Here is a 21,522-nt window from a genome sequence, read left to right as displayed (position 1 = left end):
ACATACACAGTGAATTCACAGATAAATGTCTCAGACAGATATCTAGCACATACTTAACACACTCCAGAGTGTATGGCTGCTTTCTGTAGCAGAGTTAGTTCTCCGGAGCTCCTACCTGGGGCGTTTTCGTTTTACATTATGTGGTGATGGTCTCTGTCATCTGTTTGGCTCACAGACGTCTCAGTCCTTTTGTTGTTGTTTGTTCAGAGAACTCGCCACTGCGACAGGCAGAGGCGGGATCCTCCAGCAGGACTACACACGTTAACTAGTTCCTTTCTCAGACTCCCCTGGAGCCGGGGGAAGGGCACATGACCTGCGCTCCTCTGATGAGATGCATTCCCCCAGACCTGGGGAAAGCCAGGATCACAAAGCAGAGTCCACGCTAACGGCGGGATCGCGTTTACAAGGTCATGTGGCCGGGGTTCGGCCCAGGGGTGTCAAACCGAGAGGTGTTTGCACGATGGGGCTGGCAGGCACTGGCTTCACTACGGCAGTTCCGAGCGAGGCTCTTTCCCTGCTGGAGATCCTCCCTTATTTTCTCATACATGTCCTTTCTGCTTATTTAAAGAGCCCGCTGTTGAGTTTATGACCCTCTAAGCCCTCTGTGTGACGATGAAACTGTGTTTCCTGGATGCCGAGTATTCCAAGTGGCAGCTGAAGCCACACCTGGATTTTTACAGAGAACAGCGTCCCCCAGGGTCCCTCTGGCTCCACCGAAAGGCTCCTCGGGTCCATTTTACTGAAAACACTGTTGATCCCAAGACCCTCTAAGTCACATATCACGAAACTTGCCTTACTACCCATATTTGTATTAGAAATTGCCGAGTGCAACCAGAATAGAGGGTATCCATTTAAACCTTTGACATTCAGCATTTCTGAGGTTTATTCTTTGAAATTCAATTTGCTAGCATCTTTCACTATAATTTATTTTTCCAAAGAGACACAAAATAGAGGTCAATATTAGTGAACTGTGTACGCAGAGTCCGTATAAACAGAGAGGAACCCAGAGGCCTGCAGACCAACATCATCAGTTAGGACCACAGCAGAACAACCCCTCTTAGGAGATGTTTTTTGGTGTTAAAACACTCTCCCCAAACATGTTTACCCAGCAAAATGAGTCATTTATCTAACACACATTTATTGGGCACCAAGGACAGAAACAAGATGATTGAATACTCGCCCTTGTTCTCAAGGAGCTTGCTGGGCGGCACATAAATTTTAATAGAATTCGATTTTCCGAAGGATATATTTAAAGAGACCCAATGTCTTTCGAAAAATCCTCTTCTTCTCCATTCAAATTGCCTTATAGTTCGACTTATGAAATGTATTTTAAGGAAAAGGTGGCACTATTGCTCAAAGGATTATGAACTAGAGTCCACCGTAAGGAAAGCGGAGAGATTAAAAAATCAGAAAGAACGATGAGTAGTAAGGAAAAGCTCCAATTACTTATCTTCCATGTTATGACACTCTATCAGCACCAATGGATGTAAATGTATCAAGGCTCATGAAAAAAGCTGCTCTTGTTACAAAATGATGTGCCCGTAAGCCTTCAGAGATGAAAGCATAAATGGATATAAGTAAGAAAATCAAAAACTTAAAATGAGGGATACAGTTTATACAAATATACTTATACATACAGCACAACATAGTGTAGAATACATTGAAAATTTACATTATTAAGTAGATGAGGTTCAGCCAGTTTAAAAACAGTCTGGGAGCTCTATTTACAACAGCCAGGACATGGAAGCAACCTAAGTGCCCATCGACAGATGAATGGATAAAGAAGATGTGGTACATCTATACAATGGAATATTACTCAGCCGTAAAAAAGAAACGAAATTGAGTTATGTGTAGTGAGGTGGATGGACCTAGAGACTGTCATACAGAGTGAAGTAAGTCAGAAAGAGAAAAACAAATACCGTATGCTAACACGTATATATGGAATCTAAAAAAAAAAAAAAAAAAAGGGTTCTGAAGAACCTAGGGGCAGGACAGGAATAAAGATGCAGATGTAGAGAATGGACTTGAGGACACGGGGAGGGGGAAGGGTAAGCTGGGACGAAGTGAGAGAGTGGCATGGACATATATACACTACCAAATGTAAAGTAGATAGCTAGTGGGAAGCAGCCGCATAGCACAGGGAGATCAGCTCGGTGCTTTGCGACCACCTAGAAGGGTGGGATAGGGAGGGTGGGAGGGAGACGCAAGAGGGAGGAGATATGGGGGTATATGTATACATATAGCTGATTCACTTTGTTATAAAGCGGAACTAACACGCCACTGTAAAGGAATTATACTCCAGTAAAGATGTTAAAAAACAAAAAAACAAGCAAACAAACAAAAAAAACAGTCTGGAAGCTCCTCAAAAGGATACATCTGATGTTCCCAAATGACCCTGCAGCTCCACCCCCAGGTATGAGAGAATGAAGATAAGCGTCCACATAAAAACTTGTGCATGAATGTTCACAGCAGAATTATTCATAAGAGCCCCAAAGTGGAAACAACTTAAATGTTCATCAAGTGATGGATGGATAAACAAACGGTGATGTACCCACATGATAGAATATCATTCAGCCAGAAAAAGAGAGGAAGAACTGACACCCACCACGAAGTGGAGGAACCTTAACAACATGCTGAGTGAAAGAAGCTGGACACATAGGGCACGTATTGTAGGATTCCACGTCCATGAAACATCCAGAACTGGCAAACCCGTGGAGGCAGAAAGCACATTGGTGGCTGTGGTTGGGGAGGGATTTGGGGAGTGACTGCCGGTGGGTGCGGGGCTCCTTCAGTGTGAAGACATGTCCTGACATTGATCACAAGGACCTCTGTGAATATACTACAAGCCACTGAATTGTATACGCCAAGTGGATGAATTGCATGATCTATAAACTATATCTTAGTAAAGCTGTTAGGAATCAGATAAGAAAAGGACAATATTTAGTTTTCTGTCACTTGTCAATTGAAGTGAAATGTACGTTCCAATGATGGTTTGGGAGGAATTTTCCAAAGGAAGCTGAGGCCCCACTCTCCAGTTCACGGTGTGTTCACAGGCCCTGGGTGTCACCGGGAGGGGAGGGGAGGCCCCAAGGCCGCACAGGTGACCACAAAGCGCTTTCATTGTCCTCATCTCCTTTGAGGCTGTCTATGATTCTCTGGGGAAGGGATACCAACCCACTTGCTTCATGAAGGCAAGGGGATCCTTCCTGAGAGGGGACCCAGGGCCCAAAGGTCCCAGAGCAGGCGCTACACATTCTGCACAAAGATCGCTACCTCCAAAGCCTGCGTGTGTTTAGTATTATACATATATTTTAAAACATTTGCAATGCAACTCTGTGATAAAATAATAGTTCAGAAGAATACAAAACCGTGCAACGGTTTCTCTCCAGAGCAGAGAGCTGCCGGCTTTGGTTCTGGCGCCATCACTGACCCAGGGCCTCAGAGCCAGCACAGGGCCTCACGCTTTGTTTCCTCCCTTAGATGAGAGAACTTTAAAGTCACGGGGCTGGGGGCGGTCGCTGAAATGAGCAGAGTTGCAAGGTCTCAGATTGCTAAATGGAAAAATCCTACCCTGAAGCGGCATCTTAGGCAAACAAGGATGGGGAAAGTTTGTAAAGCTAATGGAAAAAGTACAGGCTGGTCTCACTAGACGGTCCGATTGGTGCAATCAGGAGAAATTCTTGCCACCATCCGTTTTCTGAGCTGTGAACAAAAAGACCTCAGGGGAATATGGAAATGGCCTTCCTTCTCCGGGTTGTGATAAACCTTCTCCTCTGAAAGGACCTGCACGCCACCATCCACGTGAATGGAGACAAACGCAAAAGGAGGGCTTTCAGCTTCACCTTAACATGCGCCCCCCAACCAACCCCTGCAAAGAGGGAGGGGCTGCGGGCCGAGAAGAGCAGAGGTCTGCAGCCAGGGGACCTGGGTCCTGGGTCTGAATTTCTCTCTGTCCACCCTCGCAGTGTGAGGCTGAGTGCATCGCTAACGTGCTTGAGCCAGACTTTCTCCCTTTGACAAGGACCAGCCCAGCCCCACGCACTTCAGGGTCGTGCAGACGGTTCAGTGACTCAGGCCACGGCAAAGATTCAGAGAAGCTGGCTGCCAAGCCATGACCTCCATCCCACTTCTCTCACTAGGGCTTCAAAGACAGAGGCGACCGCAGCATGTATCTCGTCACACCACGAGCCCCGTACAGAGTGTCAGACCTCCCTCCGGCGGTGCTGGGCAAGGGCTCCACTCGGCGACTATTCTTGAGACCATCGCAGGGGAACTTTCCTCTGGCCTGAGATCCTTTCAGGGCTATTTACATCCACACCTTCTATGTTTGAGATCGTTTTTTAAGCAAGTGCAGAGCTTTTTTCTTTATTAAAATTTCTGACAGTTGCCGGTTTATATTAAAGGCTAGTGTCGGGGCAGCAGGAAAACATCCATTTAATGGTTTCACAAGTGCTAACCTGTATCACAATCCCCTGGGGGCTTGCCAATAATGTAGATTCCTAGGTCACATTCCTCTAAAGATGGATTTAGAGGGTGGGGTCAGCCCCAAATCTGAATTTTAATAAACATTCTAGGTGATTCTATGTCAGGTGGTCTATGGACCAGCCCACACTTTGAGAAACGCAGGTCTACTTGGACAGAAGAAGAGGGGACCCCACTGAGGGACCTTGTAGAGAATCTGGATGTTTATCCATTTCATCCACAAACAATAATAAACACACTCTTGAAAAGTCTCTCCGCCGGTGCTGGGAGACAAGGTTTGTATCTGCGTGACGGGCAAGCGCCGTGCACTGAGAGCAGGGCCCCCAGGGCACAACTTACTCAGCCCCGCTTCCTGGAGAGAAAGCCTGAATCCACGCAGATGCTGACCACCTCCGGTCAGAGTCCGGAGCGTCTGGTCACCGGTGTGGTCGTTGTTTAAACATCTCGGGCACCCCTGTGCCAACTTTGCTCTGAGCACTGAGAATGGTGACGTGTGACTGTGGAATCCCTGACACAGGGCAGGTGGGGATGCAGAAATGGGGTCCTGAGGTCCTTATAGGGCGGGGAGGCAGGGTCGGGAACTCTTCTCGTGGAGGAGACTTGAGTGTAATCATTGCCCTGGAGCTCATCAAATATTAAACGGTCGCGTATTGACCGGCGTTTCCTGCCCGGAGAACAATGAGGGAACGTGTAGCCTGGCTTAGAAGAATCCTAACCCTTTCCCAGGCCTGGTCCCTTAGACAAATAACCACCACGACAGGACGTATTGACTGTTCAGCCCTGAGCTGGGCTCGGTGCCCCATCCGAGGGCGGGGAAACAGGACACCAGATCAGTGACGTGAAGCTTTTACTGATGTCATTGCCCGGCCCAACGGTTTTACCAACGGCCAGGACATCGGGGGTGTGGGTCAGACAGACCTGCGCCTTCAGGGAAGGCGCTCTCGGGGCCCGTCCGAGGTGGTGTGCGGTCCAGTGACCAGCTTTCCGAGTCCCTGCTACATACACATTCAGAAGAAGCCTACCAAACGGGACAAAACGAGCACTGCTGGTCGGGCTAACCAACCTGTATGGCTTATAGGTAATAGCGGTCCAGTAAGGAGTTAATTCCATTAACACACTAACTGGTACACTGGATGAATACCTTACCGTTGATTAACTTGTTACCTACGTATTTAACTACTATACCTCTTGGGTGCCACCACGCTGGGCACAGATGTGAAACACAGAACTCGCCTGCACGTGCATGGAGCTCACGCTCTCGGGCGGAAGAGACTGCACACAAACGATGATAATCAACACTAACTAAATACTTGTGGATCGTGGTGATCAAAGAAAAGATAGAGTGCACATTCAATGACTCCATCATACAGTTGGCAAAAGGAAGCAAGATAATGGCAATTTTGAAGAAAATGGAAAACCCAGAGAATTTGTGAGTGATGGGTGAAATCGGCCAGCCGCGGAAACAGCTGGCCGCCCTGGGAAGCACCGCTACGGGTCCAGCACCCCTGTCGTCTCTGGATTATCCAGCGCAGTTACCGCGCGGACGGTGACTTTCTCGGAAATTCTGCTGCCTCACACCCAGAATCTGACTGCTTCTTGCTCTGGCTTTTCCTGCCCTGCTGTGGCCTCCATCACCTGAACCGGGAAGGCTGGTTACTGCAGCATCACTGGTCTCCCTGCCTCTGCCCTTGCAGCTTCTCCAGGCCGACTTCCACCCTGGAGCCAGCACTCCCGCTGACAAAGAACTTCTCCTTGACAGGCTTCAGTCGGGCCCCTCCGAGCCCCGGCCTCCTGACTCTGCCCCCAAAGAGCCCAATTTTAGGGAGAATCCTGCCAAGTCGGAGTAGCCAGAATTCCTCACCTGATATCTGCTCACCCCCGGTTCCGATGGGGTTCCCTGTGCCCCACTCTCCTCCAGGTGAGGTCTGATCACCTGCCCGCCTGCAGCAAGAATCCTGTAAGGTGGGCTTGGCCAGAATCCCTGAGCCCTGATGTTTCCCCTTGGAGATTTTCCATCCGCGACCCCACCCTGCTCCCGGGCTGGAACCCCTGCTTGTCCTTGTGTGTTCACAGTTGAGCCTGGTCCCTCTCCCCCTGTAACACCCATCGCAGTGGTGGCCACACCCACCGTGATGGCTCTGGACAAAGTCGGCCTCACCCTTCTAATCAGGGTCATGGGTGACTTTTCTCCTTAAGGCTGTTAAGACATGAATTAGATGACTTCACCTGTCTGCTCAAACCACTGGCTCCCTCTGTCCCCCAAAGTAACGTGGCAATGGATTTATGATCATGTGGATGGCGGGGCCCCGCTAACCTGCCCTCCCACCCAACCCATCGCCTCTCGCCTCTCTGACGACCTTTCCCCTCCTGGCGACTTATTCCAGCCTCACCGGACCCTGCTTCTCCCGTGACTCTGCAGCACGCCCTGCTCCCCGCCAGGAACTCAGACATCCTCTCGCCAACACCTGTGCCTGGCTGTCACCTTCCCGGGAAGCCCACCCTGACCAGGTCACTTCACCTGCAACCCCCTCCCCAAGCCACCCACATACCCACACTCGCAGGCCTACCAGACCCCCAGACTCGGATCATTTTCCCCCGTGGCACTTCCCGCCTCTAACAAGTGATGCCCTTCACTCATTTATTACTGATTAGTTATCATGTGAATGGTCCGTCTTCCTCTGTTGGAGACTAAGAACCACGAGGCCTGGGATTTCTGTCTGTTTTGTTCATTATGTTTCTAAAGCACCTAAGCGGTGCCTGACACCTCACAGGAGCTCGGTCAGTATCTGCTTGACGGGAAATGAACAAACGCCCTGAACTGGACTGGGCAGTGCCAGCCTGTATGGGCCATGGCCATCCCTCCCTGGCCTGGGAGAGTCTGGATGCAGCAAACACACAGCAAAGCAGGAGTGAGCCTGAAGTGTTGCTGCCTGGACCTCTGCGGATGCAGGCCTCAGGGTGTCTCCAGCCCTGGACACTTTGGTTTTATCAGTCAGCACATTCCCCAGTTTGCTTGAGCCTTTCACCTTCAGAGCTAAAGGTCCTGGATCAGACATGACCTCCAAGCAGTGATGTGTAAACGGGTGGCTGAATTGCTAAAGAAAGACCCGATTTCAGTGACATTTACCAGCCACAGCATATCATTAACTGCAAACAATGTTTTGCAATAATTTTGAACCCACAAGAAGTTCCAAGAATATTGCAGAATGTTTCCATACACCCTTCCCCCACCTCTCCTTAATGTTCACATCTTACATAATTGTAGTATAATTAGAAACACCAGGAAATTGGAACTTATTAGAATTTGACCAGTTTTCTCACGAGCGATCTTTTCATGGTCCAGGATCCATCCCAGGAATCCAGGCTGCGTTTGGTCGTCCTGGCTCCTGAATCTCCTCCAACCTGTGACGATTCCCCCGTCCGCCCTTGTCTGTCATGACGGATGCTTTGGAAGAGTGTTCGTCACTTATTACGTAACTATCCCCTCACTTGGGTTGTGGACTTTTCCCATCATCAGGTGGAGGCGATGCATCTCTGGTGAGAACCCCTCGGAAGTGATGTGCTTCTCTGTGCACCATATCCAGGGTGTGTGATGTCTTTGCATCTCAGAGGGTCGATGTTAACCCTAATTACCTGGTTAGGTGGGGCAGGGTCCTTCTGGTTCTCCACTGTGACATTTCTATTGTTCCCTTGATAACTAATACACGTCTTGTAGGCAGATATTTTGAGGCCAAGCAGACATGAGCCTTCGCTCACCCATCGGTCACTCTTGCTGCATCATTTAGCATGGCGGCACTGGCCCAGGTGTGATTTTCTTTCCCCCAGTCGTCCTATGTTAAAAATTCTACTGCAAGAAAGCACTATCCTGCTTCCCCATCATTTATTTATTCAGTGCTTTGCAAATTATCAGTATGGACTCATGGGTGCTTCTTTTGTGGATGACAATCCAATACTTTTATTATTTCTTCTGTGGCTCAAACTGTCCTAGTTTTGGCCACTGGGGCTCCTTCAGGTTAGTCTGTGTCTTTCTGACATGTCCACACCGTGCCCACCCCTCCACCAGGCCCAGAAGGCAGAGAGAGTGGGCACTCGGCAGGTAGGCAGCACCGGGTCTGGGAGGTCGGGTCTCTCACCTGGTCACCAGGACTGCGGGGGCCACTCCTCTCTGCCATTGTAGACTCAATGTGTCCAGGCTGGACTCAGCACCTTCCCGATGTCTGCTCCTCCTGCCGGCCTCCCCCTCTCACTGAATCACACCCCCAGCCCCGCCCAAGTCGCAGCCTTGGGGGTTCGCCTGTGCCTGCTCCTGTGTCCGGCTCTGTCCCTAACCTGCGTACCTCCCCACACATTTTCTCCACCCCCACTGCCATCACTAAGGCAGCCCCTGACAAGTCATATGGATTTCCCGATAGACACCTAATTGTGTCCACCCAGACAGACCGATCTCTCTAGAATAGAAATCTGCTAGCTTCCTTGAAATCTTCGGTGGCTCTGTATGACCTTCAGGAACAATTTTTTAAGAGGATTATTAGCCTCACAAAGGAGATGAGTGGGACACAAAGTTACAGTAAAAATTACCTCTAATAACCACACATAATTGGCCCCAGCTAAAACTTCCTTATAAGCAATTCCATCCATCAAATATTATTAAGCATCTACTCTGTGTCAGGATAACGAAGACGTGTTGTGTGCTCTCAGGAGATTTAGAGGGAAGTCTGGTAATGGAGACCACATCAAATAAATAAATTCCACGTCAGCTGGTGTGTGCAGAGGATGGGGCATGTAGGGAGAACACATTCTGTTCTACCCTGCAATAGCTGCCTTTGTTCCAGTATTTTCCCTATTAGCACCTGAGATTAAATACCACTGTGGCAGTTAAATATGTATTTCCATTTTTCTCACTCCATTATATTTTCTGACTCTTGACTTTATAGGTTAAATATTTGATTACCTACCACTGTATAAAATAAGAGGTACATGCTACTTAAGAAAAAAGAGTTCTTTTACTATTGCAATGTTTAATGACAAATGCTGAATTTAATAACTATTTGATACTCACTGTACAAACGTAGGAATCAATAGTAGAATCTACTATCCTGTTGTGATAGGAGATAATCACTACATGTACCTCCATTTGAAATAAAAATAAGAGTGTAACTGTACCACAAAGAGATCATAAATGGGGTCCCAGTCAGCTAGCAATGTTTGTTGAACATTCACTGGATGACAATTACAGGGATAATAAAAAGAAATGAGTGTACATTGTCATTCAAAGAGGTCATAATTTAATCAAGAAGTAGAGAAAAACACAGAAGATAAAAAAGAAGAACTATGACATCAAATGTGCAGGAAAATGACAAATGGAAAACTCTCAGTATGGGAACTCTGCAATAGTTGAAAGTCACCTGATATTGGGAGGGGTCCCGACGCTGGGAGGGGTATCTGTCCCGGGAAAGCCCTTGACTGTCTGGACCAGGGGGATGTTGGAGGCTCCTTTTCCAAGTACTTCTTGTGGTGTTGGACTTAGAAGTGATTTTAGAGAGACTCCAGGTAAGTAACCCTCAAATGCTCATCCCTTTCACTCCATCAAGGAAGAGGTTCCCTGGTGACAACACCAAGCTGCAACTACTCCCAATGACACACATCTCTCCACCAGCATCTCTTACTGTAAGTCTCATGTAACATGAGCCTTGGAGACACAAAATGTGGGAATACTACTGGGAATAAATTTCATTTTATGGCTTTAAAATCCACATAAAATTATAATTCCACTTACAGATGAAAAGTCTAATAAAGTCACTGAGCATAAATTTATTACTATTGTAACTTTACAACACAAGGAAAATTCATTTTAAATGCAGTGTTATTATTGGAGAGACAGTAATTACAGGTTACAAGGGCGCTTATAAGACAATACAACTGATTTTCAATATCTTTTCTTATTTTAACATTAATATATGCTTTTGGAAAAAGTTTTAAAATATTAAAAAAAAATAAAATTCAGCTACAAATCCACCACCCAAAGATAACCATTACTAATATTTTAGTGCCTTCCTATTTTATTTTTTTGGCTGTGCCACTGGTTTTCAGGATCTTAGTTCCCTTACCAGGGATTGAACCTGGTCCAATGGCAGTGAAATCGTGAAGTCCTAACCACTGGAGTGCCAGGGAATTCCCTAGTGACTTCCTGTATTAGTTTTCCACTGCTGTGTCTGATGGTTCGTTTTATGTATCAACTTGGCTACACTGTGGGACCCAGATGTTTGGTCAAACAGTATTCTAGATAGTGCCGTGATGGTATTTTTTTTTTTTTTAGCTGCCATTAATATTTAAATTGGTGAACTTTGAGTAAGCAGATTGCCCTCCATTATATGGGTGGGCCTCGTCTAATCAGTTGAAAGTCTTAAGAGGAAAGACTGACCTCCTTGGGAAGAGAAATTGTGCCTCCAGACTGTCTTCAGACTCGAGCTACAGCCTAAATTCTTCCTTGGGCCTCTAGCCTGCCAGTCTGCTCTGCAGAATTTGGACTTGCCAGCCTGCAAAATCACAGGAGCCAGTTCCTTACAGTTAATCTCTCTGTCTCTGTCTCTCTACACACACACACACACACACACACACACACACACACACACAACACACACACACACACACACACACACACCCTATGTTTCTGGAGAACCCTGACTAATACACTGCATAACACATTACCATAAATTCACTGGCTTAAGGCAACACTCAAGGGTCAGCTCACATCATAACTGTAGGTCACAGTCTGGCCCAGCATGACCGGGTTCTCTGCTCACGGTATCACAGACGGACACCAAGGCTCCAGCCAGACTGAGTTCTCACTGGAGGCTCTGGGAAGAATTAACATAAGTGTTTTTTTGATATATATTGCCAAATTTCACAATAAAAGAGATTTTAAAAACACTTTTAACCATGATAAAATGATTATTTCAAAAACAGTTTAGTTCATCAAAACCTCACTTTTTAAAACTCTGTGAAAATGATTTCAGTCATTTGAAATTAACTGTTTAGTTTTAGGTGCCTAGTTAATATCCTGGCAATCTGTACATTTATTCATTTATTTACTTGATATCTTATTTACACACCCAGCCCTTAACATACACTTACTTACTGGATGAACAAATAAATGGGGAATGCATATATTAAGTATCATACACCAAGGAAGACAATGATTTCCATAGAATAAATCATCTTTACTACATTTGGGAGAATTGCATATAATGTGACATTAAAAGTCACTGCTGCTTCAGGTTTACTACTCGGCTTAATTTTATTTAATTTTGCACCCAAATCTTACAGATTTGCCTCTCTTTGCTCTAATCTCTTTATTCAGTGCATTCTCTGGAAACAGTCAGTGCTTTGACAGCCACTGGCTTCTGGTTTATTAACAGAAAGTCCTGTCTGACCTCTCACAAGTGCTCAGCTGATCCATCTGTGTGTCACTGTTAGACGTTTGAAGTCCACAGAGGTAAAGACAGTGACTTGTGTTTAAAGAGTGATTGCTTTCAACACTCTTCACTGTTCAAGTGTGACAAATTCTTTGTCCATTATGCTATCTGAACTCTGGCAGTTCAGCATGAGGTGAACTGAGGAAACGTCCTCAGCTCTGTGCAGGAAAGCACGTGTCACACTTAGATGAATGGGAGCAAAAAGGCCAAAAGTAGCTCTGTGGTAGACTGAAGAGTGAGTAAATGCGTATGCAGCTGTGAGAGTGATCAGGAATGACGACTTTTGGGGGAATCGAGAGCTCATACAATGAGAAATGGGAAAACATTGGAAAAAAGAACAATATTTTATCTGTTTCTCTAAAATCAAGTTCCCTGCCCAAAGGGCTGGAAAGGAAAGGTGGTCAGTATTAAAAACTCTACACAATACTTAAGTTTCAAAAAGTAATTAAAAGGAAGAAAAATAGTTACTAGTGGCTACATTTATCCTAGTAAGTTGATCTTTCCTTCATTTAATTCATTCAAACACTTGATCATGGTGAAAATCAAAACAAAATGGCAGACTATCCAGAAAGTAGTGACAACAAAAGCATCACCTATCAGGGTATGTGTGAGGCAGGTATAGGTACACCCTTAGGAATATTCATAGTCTTAAACACTTTCACTACTAAATAAGCATTCAGCTGAAGAATGAGAGAAATAACAAATTAGATCTAAGGAAATACAAAGAAAAAATTAACAATAAGAGCATAAATTACTGAATTAGAAAACAAGAAAACAGTAGAGAATAATAACTCAACACAGAGCTGATTCCACAGTCTGAGAATCAAAAGCTGAGGACTTACTAGAGAAACAATCAAAATAAATGAAGAGGTGTGACGGTGAGATCCTGGTAACATCCATGAATAGCGATAGAAAAAGGCCACAGTGCTGAGCGGGTCCACCTTCCTTCACAGACAGACGCCTGCCGAGTCTGCAAAGCCTGCAGTGGGATTGCTTCCCCGGTGGGTGGAGACCTGAGGGGCACAGCACCAGGTGCCATCCCTGTCCCTTGGTCCCTACCTCCTGTTCAGTCTCTGATGAGAGACATTTTCCACTACCTGGGAAGCCAGGAGGTCGCACTCTTTAGAGCTGCAAATACACACTCGTAGTACTGGCAACAGCTTTAACGTGACCTGGCACAGAAGAAACCCCCCTGGTTTCCTCCAGCTGAAATGGAGGGTGTGGAAGTCATCAGACCATGGGTAGCAGTGGAAACTGTGAAAGAGAATACTTCTCCATGGAGCATATGGTTCCCTATTGGTTGAAGATTTGCACATTTAAGGTGTGTGATATTTTCAAGGAGGCTAGCATCTGGTCCTTTTGGGACTAATTATTAGAGAGTTTAAGGAGCTGAGTGAATGTGAATGGGCTTTCACACATCTTTTCAACTTATAATTTTTATTTTTAGAAACTTTAAAAATGATGATTTTACTGGTGCCCTTAATAGCAGTTCACTTATTAAGTTGATTAACAATGATCCCTGACTAGGGATTCATAAGAAGTCAGTTTTCTTCATTCATTTAGTGTGTATGGGGCCCGTATAAAATGCCACACAGTGAAGATACGATGGCTGTTATAGACAGGACGTCTCTCTGTCAGGGAAAGCAGACATGCGTACGGTAGAGGCAAGGGCAGAGGACTCCGGAAGCGCCTGGCGGGGCACTGACTCAGGAAGACCCCCAGGAGGAGGGAACCCTCAGCGGGTACGGAAGGGTGAACAGGAGCGCGGAAGCGTGAGCCGATGGTGCAGTCAGGAGACCGCAGGGAGTTGAGCGGGGCTGGAAAGGAGATTGCCAGGAGCCTTGGGCAGGGTGAGAAGAAAGGCTTGCCAGGCTGCGAGGGGCTGGCGGGTGACGGATCTGCCCTGGGGCTCCGCCAGGGGCCCTGGGTGCGAGGATGCTCCGAAACGGGACGCTGAGGGGAGACGAGCCTGTGATACCCTGGGCCTGGGGTCGGTACGTGAGAGATGCCAGGAGCTGGGGGGGGGGGGTTTTGCCAAATTCAAAAGGGAGCCCCACATCAAGAAAGAGCAGAAAAGTCAAGATTGATGGCCCTAGAAGTGGGGAAGGTGGCCTTGCGGGACGCTCAGTGAGCCGTTCTAGACGGATCCTGCACGCCCTGTGCCTCCTTTCGGGGTTTCTCGGGTTGACCCCACTGTGGCCCCGAAGCAGACCTGACCCCTCCCCAGCAGCCAAGGGGCACGACCAGTTGCTACTGGCCAGTGAATTCCAGGAGAGTCACAGGGCAGGTGTCTAGGTCATCGAGACGAACAAGTCAGTGTACGTCTGGAAAAAAGGAAGCTCCCTTCTCCCAGCGCAGGTGAGGAGCCAGAGGGACCATGTGAGCCCATCTTCCCACCTCTTCTCCGGCGCTCACCTCCGAGCTGGGGTTCTCTCCTGTGACTCGTTCGATCTCCTCTCCAACCAGCGGCCAAGGGGCATGTCTTATGTTGCCTGATGTGCACCAGCAAAAAGGGGGTGAGGCTGCAGTGCTCTCCCCTCCTCCTGTCCCGGATGAATGTTTATGCCTCGCCACAGAGGAGCTGCTTGCACACACCCCATTTTACCGCCTTCTGTTTTTGATTTTGCAGGATTGGGTTTTCCAGTTCTGGTTCAGTTGCCCACTGTCAGCATCCCTCCCTTTCCGCACAGCTCTGGGCATGGTGGCAGGCGCACGGTCCTGCATCACAACGCAGATATGGAACTGTCCTTTTCTGCACAGCCCCAGATGTCTGTCTGTCCTCGTATTATCCCATATTCGTGCCTGAAGAACTTCCTTTAATATTTCTCCTAGTACAGGTCTGTTGGCAATGTTTTTCTCTGCTTTTGTTTTTGTGAAAAAGTCTTTATTTCACTTTCATTTTTGAAAGATACTTTCTCTAAGTCTAGAATTCTGGGTTAATAGGTTTCTCTTTTAATACTTTAACGATGTTACTTCATTATTTTCTGGCTTGAATACTTCATGACAAAAAGTCTGTGAAAATTTTTTGTTCCTCTGTATGTAATGTGTCTTTAATTTTTCTCCAGCTTTCTTTAAGATTGTCTCTTTATCCTTGGTTTCCGGTAGTTTGAAAATGATGTGTGTATACGTGTGGCTTTTGTTTTGTTTCTGGTACTTATCTTTCTTGAGATTTTCTGAGATTCTTCAATCTGTGATTTAATGTCTTTTGTTATTTTTATGAATTCTTGGGCGTTATGTCTTCAAATGTTTCTTCTATTGACTGCTTCCCCTTCTCTTTTCCTTCCAGGATTCCGGCGTGTTGGACAGTTTGATATTTTCCCACAGTTCTTGAATGCTCGTTTCCACTTTTTATTTCTTACATTTTTTTCTTTGCGTTTCAGTTTGGTGACTTCTGTGGACCTTATCTTCAAGCGCACTCATTATCACTCAGTTATGGTGAGTCTGCTGAGGTGCTCAGCAGCAAAATTCCTTACTTCTAACACCATGATTTTCATCTGTAGTATTTCTAGCTGCCTCTTTCTTCTAATTTTTCTCTCTCTGCCAACTTCCCTTCTGTGTATGTAAGTAGTCCACGTTTTCCCTTAGATCCTTTGGCATTAATTCGTTCTTTTTAGGTTCTCTCTGATAGTTCTATCATCGGTTATCTCTAAATCTCCTCTTGGCTGCTCTGTTTTTTGAGAGTGGATTTTATTTTCTTTTATTGTGTCTTCTAAGTTCTGATATTTCTGAATAGATGGCACATTTGCATAAATGAAGGTTAACACTATATACAGAAAAGGGACATACTGAGATGTCCTGGTCCCAGCCCTATTGCACTTACTTCCTCTTCACTCCTTAGAGGTAAACATTTTTATTAGTTTCTATTTACTCTTCTATTGTTTCTTTATGTAATATAAACTGATATGAGTTTTAATCTTATCTTCCCATTTTATTATAGAAAAGTGGCAGCTATATAATAATGTCCTATGCTTTGCTTTTTAAAGGTGATGTAACCTGGATCGCTCCAAATCGGTACATAGAAATCTTCCTCATTTTTTATAGCTGCCTAATATTCTATTAATAATATTCTACTATTTTAATACTTGTATATCTATTATTCAATCAGTACTATAGTGGTGAACTTTGGATTGTTTTAAACTTTTGCTATTACTGACAATGTTGCAATGAACAACATTTTACTTGTGTCACTGCTTACAGGTGTATCCAGAGGCTAGATTGTCCCAAGTGGGACCCAAGGCCTACTGATGGGCATGTAGGCAATTTACAATTTCTTACAGTGATATGCAATGAAACTGTGCACATCACTACATTTTCCCACATATTTGCATGCTTTACAGCAATTTCTTTAGAATAATATTTTAGATTTTTAGTTTCAAGTGGAATGTTAAAACACTCTCTACAAGTTTCAATTTTTTTTTTTTTTTTTTTTTTAAGGATTTTCTTATTTATTTATTTATTTATTTATTTATTTATTTTGGCTGTGTTGGGTCTTCGGTTCGTGCGAGGGCTTTCTCCAGTTGCGGCAAGCGGGGGCCACTCTTCATCGCGGTGCGGGGACCGCTCTTCATCGCGGTGCGCGGGCCTTTCTCTATCGCGGCCCCTCCCGTCGCGGGGCACAGGCTCCAGACGCGCAGGCTCAGCAATTGTGGCTCACGGGCCCAGCTGCTCCGTGGCATGTGGGATCTTCCCAGACCAGGGCTCGAACCTGTGTCCCCTGCATTAGCAGGCAGATTCTCAACCACTGCGCCACCAGGGAAGCCCCAAGTTTCAATTATTGATAAGGTATATAAACAGTCTTTTTAAAAAATTAAATTAAATTAAATTTATTTTTGGCTGCATTGGTTCTTTGTTGCTGTATGCGGGCTTTCTCTAGTTGCAGTACGCGGGCTTCTCAATGCGGTGGCTTCTCTTGTTGAGGAGCATGGGCTCTAGGTGCGTGGGCTTCAGTAGTTGTGGCACCTGGGCTCAGTAGTTGTGGCTCGCAGGCTCTAGAGCGCAGGCTCAGTAGTTGTGGCACACGGGCTTAGTTGCTCCGCAGCATGTGGGATCTTCCCAGACCAGGGCTCGAACCCGTGTCCCCTGCATCGGCAGGTGGATTCTTAACCACTGCGCCACCAGGGAAGTGCCGTAAACAGCCTTTTCTGGCCTTTGTCCATTTTTATTGCTACAGTGCCCACTTTTTCCTTACTGATTTGTAAGGCATCTCTTTGTATTAAGAGTATGAAAATGTGTCACCTGTATTATGGAACATTTTCCCAGGTTTTTATGATTGTTTTACTTTGGTGACAGTACTTTTAGTTTGTTGATTTGTTTGTTGGCTTTTACCATGAATACGTTTTTAGTTTTATGAATTAAAATCTGTCAATGTCTTGTAGTTTCTCACTGTGGAATAAGGTTTGGATATGCCTTCTCCAACCCAAGATTGTAAAATACTCATATACACACATTCATGTATATATATATACGCATATACATATACATACACATGTATATACACATACATGTATACACATGTATATATATATACACACACACATACCTGTATATACTCACACATACAAATATGATTCTTATGCTTATATCTGTAACCCACCTGAGTTTATCTTTACATATGAAGTAGTTCTTAAAATAAGCTCTCCTTTCTCTATACATTTAAAATGCTACCTTCTTGAGAGAATGACTCAGAGATGTTCACAATTATTAGAGCTTTGACTTCTCAATTCAACTAAGCAGAAAAATATATCCCAAAGCCCCCAAATTAAGTTAGTTGGTCTACCTTTCATAATTATAAAAAGTGAATTCTCCAGATACTAATACATAAATTAATTTAAAAATCCAGTAAATTAGATTCAGTAGCATCTTGAAATTTGCACTTCATTTAAAATAATTCTAAATGGTGTCTGCCTATGGGCAGGGTCTGACCCACAGAGAGACAGGGTCTGTCCCCGGCCTGGGGGTCTGAATTTCCTGATCAGTCAACACAACTGTTGAGAATTCTGAGCAGTAAGACAGCTGTGACAGGTCTTTGCGTGTCTGTTTTTGTTTCCTTTTTCTTTTGAGAGTGAAAAGACTTTCTGTCACCTTGCACTCTATAGAGAACCCAGCAAGGTGAAAGCGAAAATCCTTATATGTGTAATAAGGACATGCACTCAATTATTAATGAGAAGACTGACTTTTTTCTCGGTTTAACAGCAGGAAGACAAGACAGCGTTCAACAGAATCACTGTTCCCAGAGGTCAAGCATTTCGAGTACGTGCGGCCTTCACAGAAGGGGTTTTATATTATATGGCTCAAAAGGCCTGGTAACAGGCAACTAAACACCCAATCTCCTTTCAGGTCTTAGCCGGGCAGATTGAAGAAGGGCTGCTGGGAAAGTCCATTTTATACCAGTGTTTACTGTGACTTGGGAGGCTCGTAAAATTCCTAAGGTTTCAGTGTGCCCATATGATAATTCAACGATAAGAACATAAATCCATCAATCCAACAAATTAAAACTAAAGTATAATTACTAGGTTCATCTGGCTATTTTATCTGCATTCTTAAATACCATTATGAATGTGAATAGAATTAATTGTGCATACTGAGAATAAAACCTAAAGGAGGTTGGCAGACACTAATTCTTATGTTTATCACTTGACTCTTAAACCGTTCTGTCAGTCAGCTCCTGCTGGTGAAGTTCTGTGGTGTCAGAGGGAAAACATTCAGTGCACTGTTAAATCTGATGGCTTTCAGTCATATTTTAAACACAGCTTTAAAACTACCACTTCCTTTCCCTCAGAGATCATGCTGGTCCCCAGGCACACGATCCTGCTATTTGGGTGAAATATTTTCCTTGGACGTGGGATTAAAAGAACTTTTCATTTCAAACCCCTGGTCCCTTACGTGGCCTTCAGTACCTTGTTCCTCTGACTCAGGGTTCTGTTCCATAAAATGGGCACAGTTTTTATTTCCCTGGGTAAAGAGTTGAGTTTTCATGATGCCATTTAGGACAAAAGTAAGTGAAATTATATTGAAACCTATAAAATTCTAAGATGTGCTAAGATCCTAACAGGCAATAATAACAACTTACTTGATATACCTCCTGGTAACATATTTTAAAGAGAAATTTCATATGTTAACACAAAGAGCAACTTGTTATGGGAGTTTCACGGACTTTGCAAATTAGCAGACGAGTCCTGCAGGGCATGGTGTCGTCTGGACATGTCGCAGGGCGCTGCCCCCTCCCCTTCACATCTCCACTGCAGTGTCAGATTTGGGGGAAAATAATAATTCACACATGTGTAAGGAGAATTTAGCACAGTGCCTGGCACATGTCGGAGGGATGAATGGAGTGATAAATACAGAATAACGGGAAGAAGGGCCTGACCGAGGGCTTATCTCTGCAGACAGAGTGGGCAGTGTTTGCAAGGCCAACGTAGACGTAAGTGAGCTGAGAACAGCAGCAGGTGTTACGCAGCATATTCTATTCATTTCCCCCCAAGCTTCCCGAGCTATGAAGTGCAGTGGGTGTGCTGGGGTTAGAAGCCTCTGTGGATGAACCCCCAGCTCCATTTCCACAGGCGGATGGTGAATGGTTACACTGTCTGGTGGCCTTGCCTCTCCATCAGTCTCTTGGGTTTTTGAGGGAATTTTTACGACGCTGGGTAATGATGTGGGTTTTACAAATGGAAACTCTTAACAATATCTTCTGAACATCGTCAGCATTGGCTCCTGGTACAGATGAGGGGAGGGATGAGAGGCAGGCGCTGACCGCTGAAGAAGAAGGGAATCGTGGTCCCGCGGGGAGAAGTCAAGGGCTGGGGACAGGGGTCCAGGGAGCATGACCAGTCTGGGGTCAGCAGGCAGGGAGGAGGGACCTTGTCAATAGGAAAACGAAGTGCATAATTCTTAAAAGGACTGATCCCTGCTCACAGTTCAAACACTGCCTGCTTTTATTTCTTTTTCATGGTTTGCTTTTAATGTGCACAATCATGAAATGAATCACGAACTTTTAAAATGAGGAGTTAAGTCGGTGGCCCTACCCAGCGGATCAGAACCCCAAGACCTGCTAAGCACAACTGCTGCCTGGGGGGGCATGGGGTTTTCAGATAACCCAGAGTTCTCAGATGTGTCTTCAGGCACCCCCAAATCAAGCTGGGGAGACTGATGCCTGGTCCAGCCCTCGACGGCTGGGTGCCTGGGTCAGGTGATGCCTTTGGCTCCCCACCTCTAACCCCTCACTTCTTAAGTTCCCAGCACAACCTTCCACTGACAACCTCTTCCAACGGATGCTTTCTTTGCTTACACACCCCCCTCCCGGTTTTCCCTCTGTGAGCTCCCCAGGGCGAGCCTCTGGCTTGGCTCCTGGGCACTGATTCACAAACCTCCCCTGACCACCTTCTCTGTGTAAGGCAGCGCCTTACCTTAGGGGACCCGTAAGGAAGGAGACAGACGTCGCCGCCTGCCTCACCCGTTCCTGCCTGGCATCCCCAACACAATTGCTGAGGGATTTAAGTGAACGAGGTCATCAAGGTACCGTTCACTTTTGTCAAATGTAGGATACGGTTCAATTCAAAATTTTAATTTTTCATCCTGTGAGGTAACATTTAACGGATGACTGGATTTATCAGGAGAAATCACACCATTGTTTCACATGTCGCCATGTGCACGGGGCACGGGTGGGGGATGAGACAAAGGTGACACCCTGGTCACAGCCCCATCCTCTCACTACGTCACAGGAACAACTCTGGATGCAACACTGCCAAAGCACTGAGCTGCTGTTTCACCCTCTTGTTGAACCTTCACATCACAGAAGCCACAGCTCATGGTGGGAAAAGCAGACAGTTCTTTGCACTTAACATCCAGACTTAGCTGGAAGGACCAAAAACACACAAGGTGACTGCTAAGAATTACAGTCATATTTTCATAGTTCAAATGAATAGCCCAGTTCCTAGTTTCCTCTGTTTATATTTTGGAAATTAGTTAAATTTATCAACAATGTGTCTTTGCATGCACCCCTATGTTCATTGCAGCACTAGTCACAATAGTCAAAACACGGAAACAACCTAAATGTCCATCGACAGATGAGTGGATAAAGAAGATGTGGTACATATATACAATGGAATACTACTGAGCCATAAAAAGAATGAAATAATGCCATTTACAGCAACATGGATGGACCTAGAGTCTATCGTACTGCATGAAGTAAGTCAGAGAAAGACAAATACCATACGATACCACTTACATGTGGAATCTAAAATACGGCACAAATGAACCTATCTGTGAAACAGAAACAGACTCACGGACATAGAGATCAGACTTGTGGTTGCCAAGGGGGAGGGAGGGGGATGGAGTGGGAGTTTGGGATTAGCAGATACAACTAGTATATATAAACTGGATAAACAACAAGGTCCTACTGTAGAGCACAGGGAACTATACCCAGTCTCCTGGGATAAAACATAATGGAAAAGAATATCAATAAAGAACGTCTATGTGTGTGTAACCGAGTCACTTCGCTGTACAGCAGAGACTGGCACCACATCGTAAGTCACCTATACTTCAATTAAAGAAAAAACAAAAAAACCCC

At 45.4% G+C, this 21,522-nt stretch overlaps 1 protein-coding gene across 1 annotated transcript in view; it reads right to left on the bottom strand.

Moving 5' to 3' along the window:
* The window catches only part of DLGAP2 (DLG associated protein 2), a 209,077-nt gene that overhangs the window by 62,087 nt on the left and 125,468 nt on the right, over positions 1-21,522 (bottom strand). The gene's annotated exons all lie outside the window — the stretch shown is intronic.

Source organism: Balaenoptera acutorostrata, chromosome 21 (assembly GCF_949987535.1).
Source record: "Balaenoptera acutorostrata chromosome 21, mBalAcu1.1, whole genome shotgun sequence".
NCBI lineage: Eukaryota > Metazoa > Chordata > Mammalia > Artiodactyla > Balaenopteridae > Balaenoptera > Balaenoptera acutorostrata.
The sequence above is the reverse complement of the archived record's forward strand: the minus strand, read 5'-3'. Positions and strand labels throughout refer to the sequence as shown.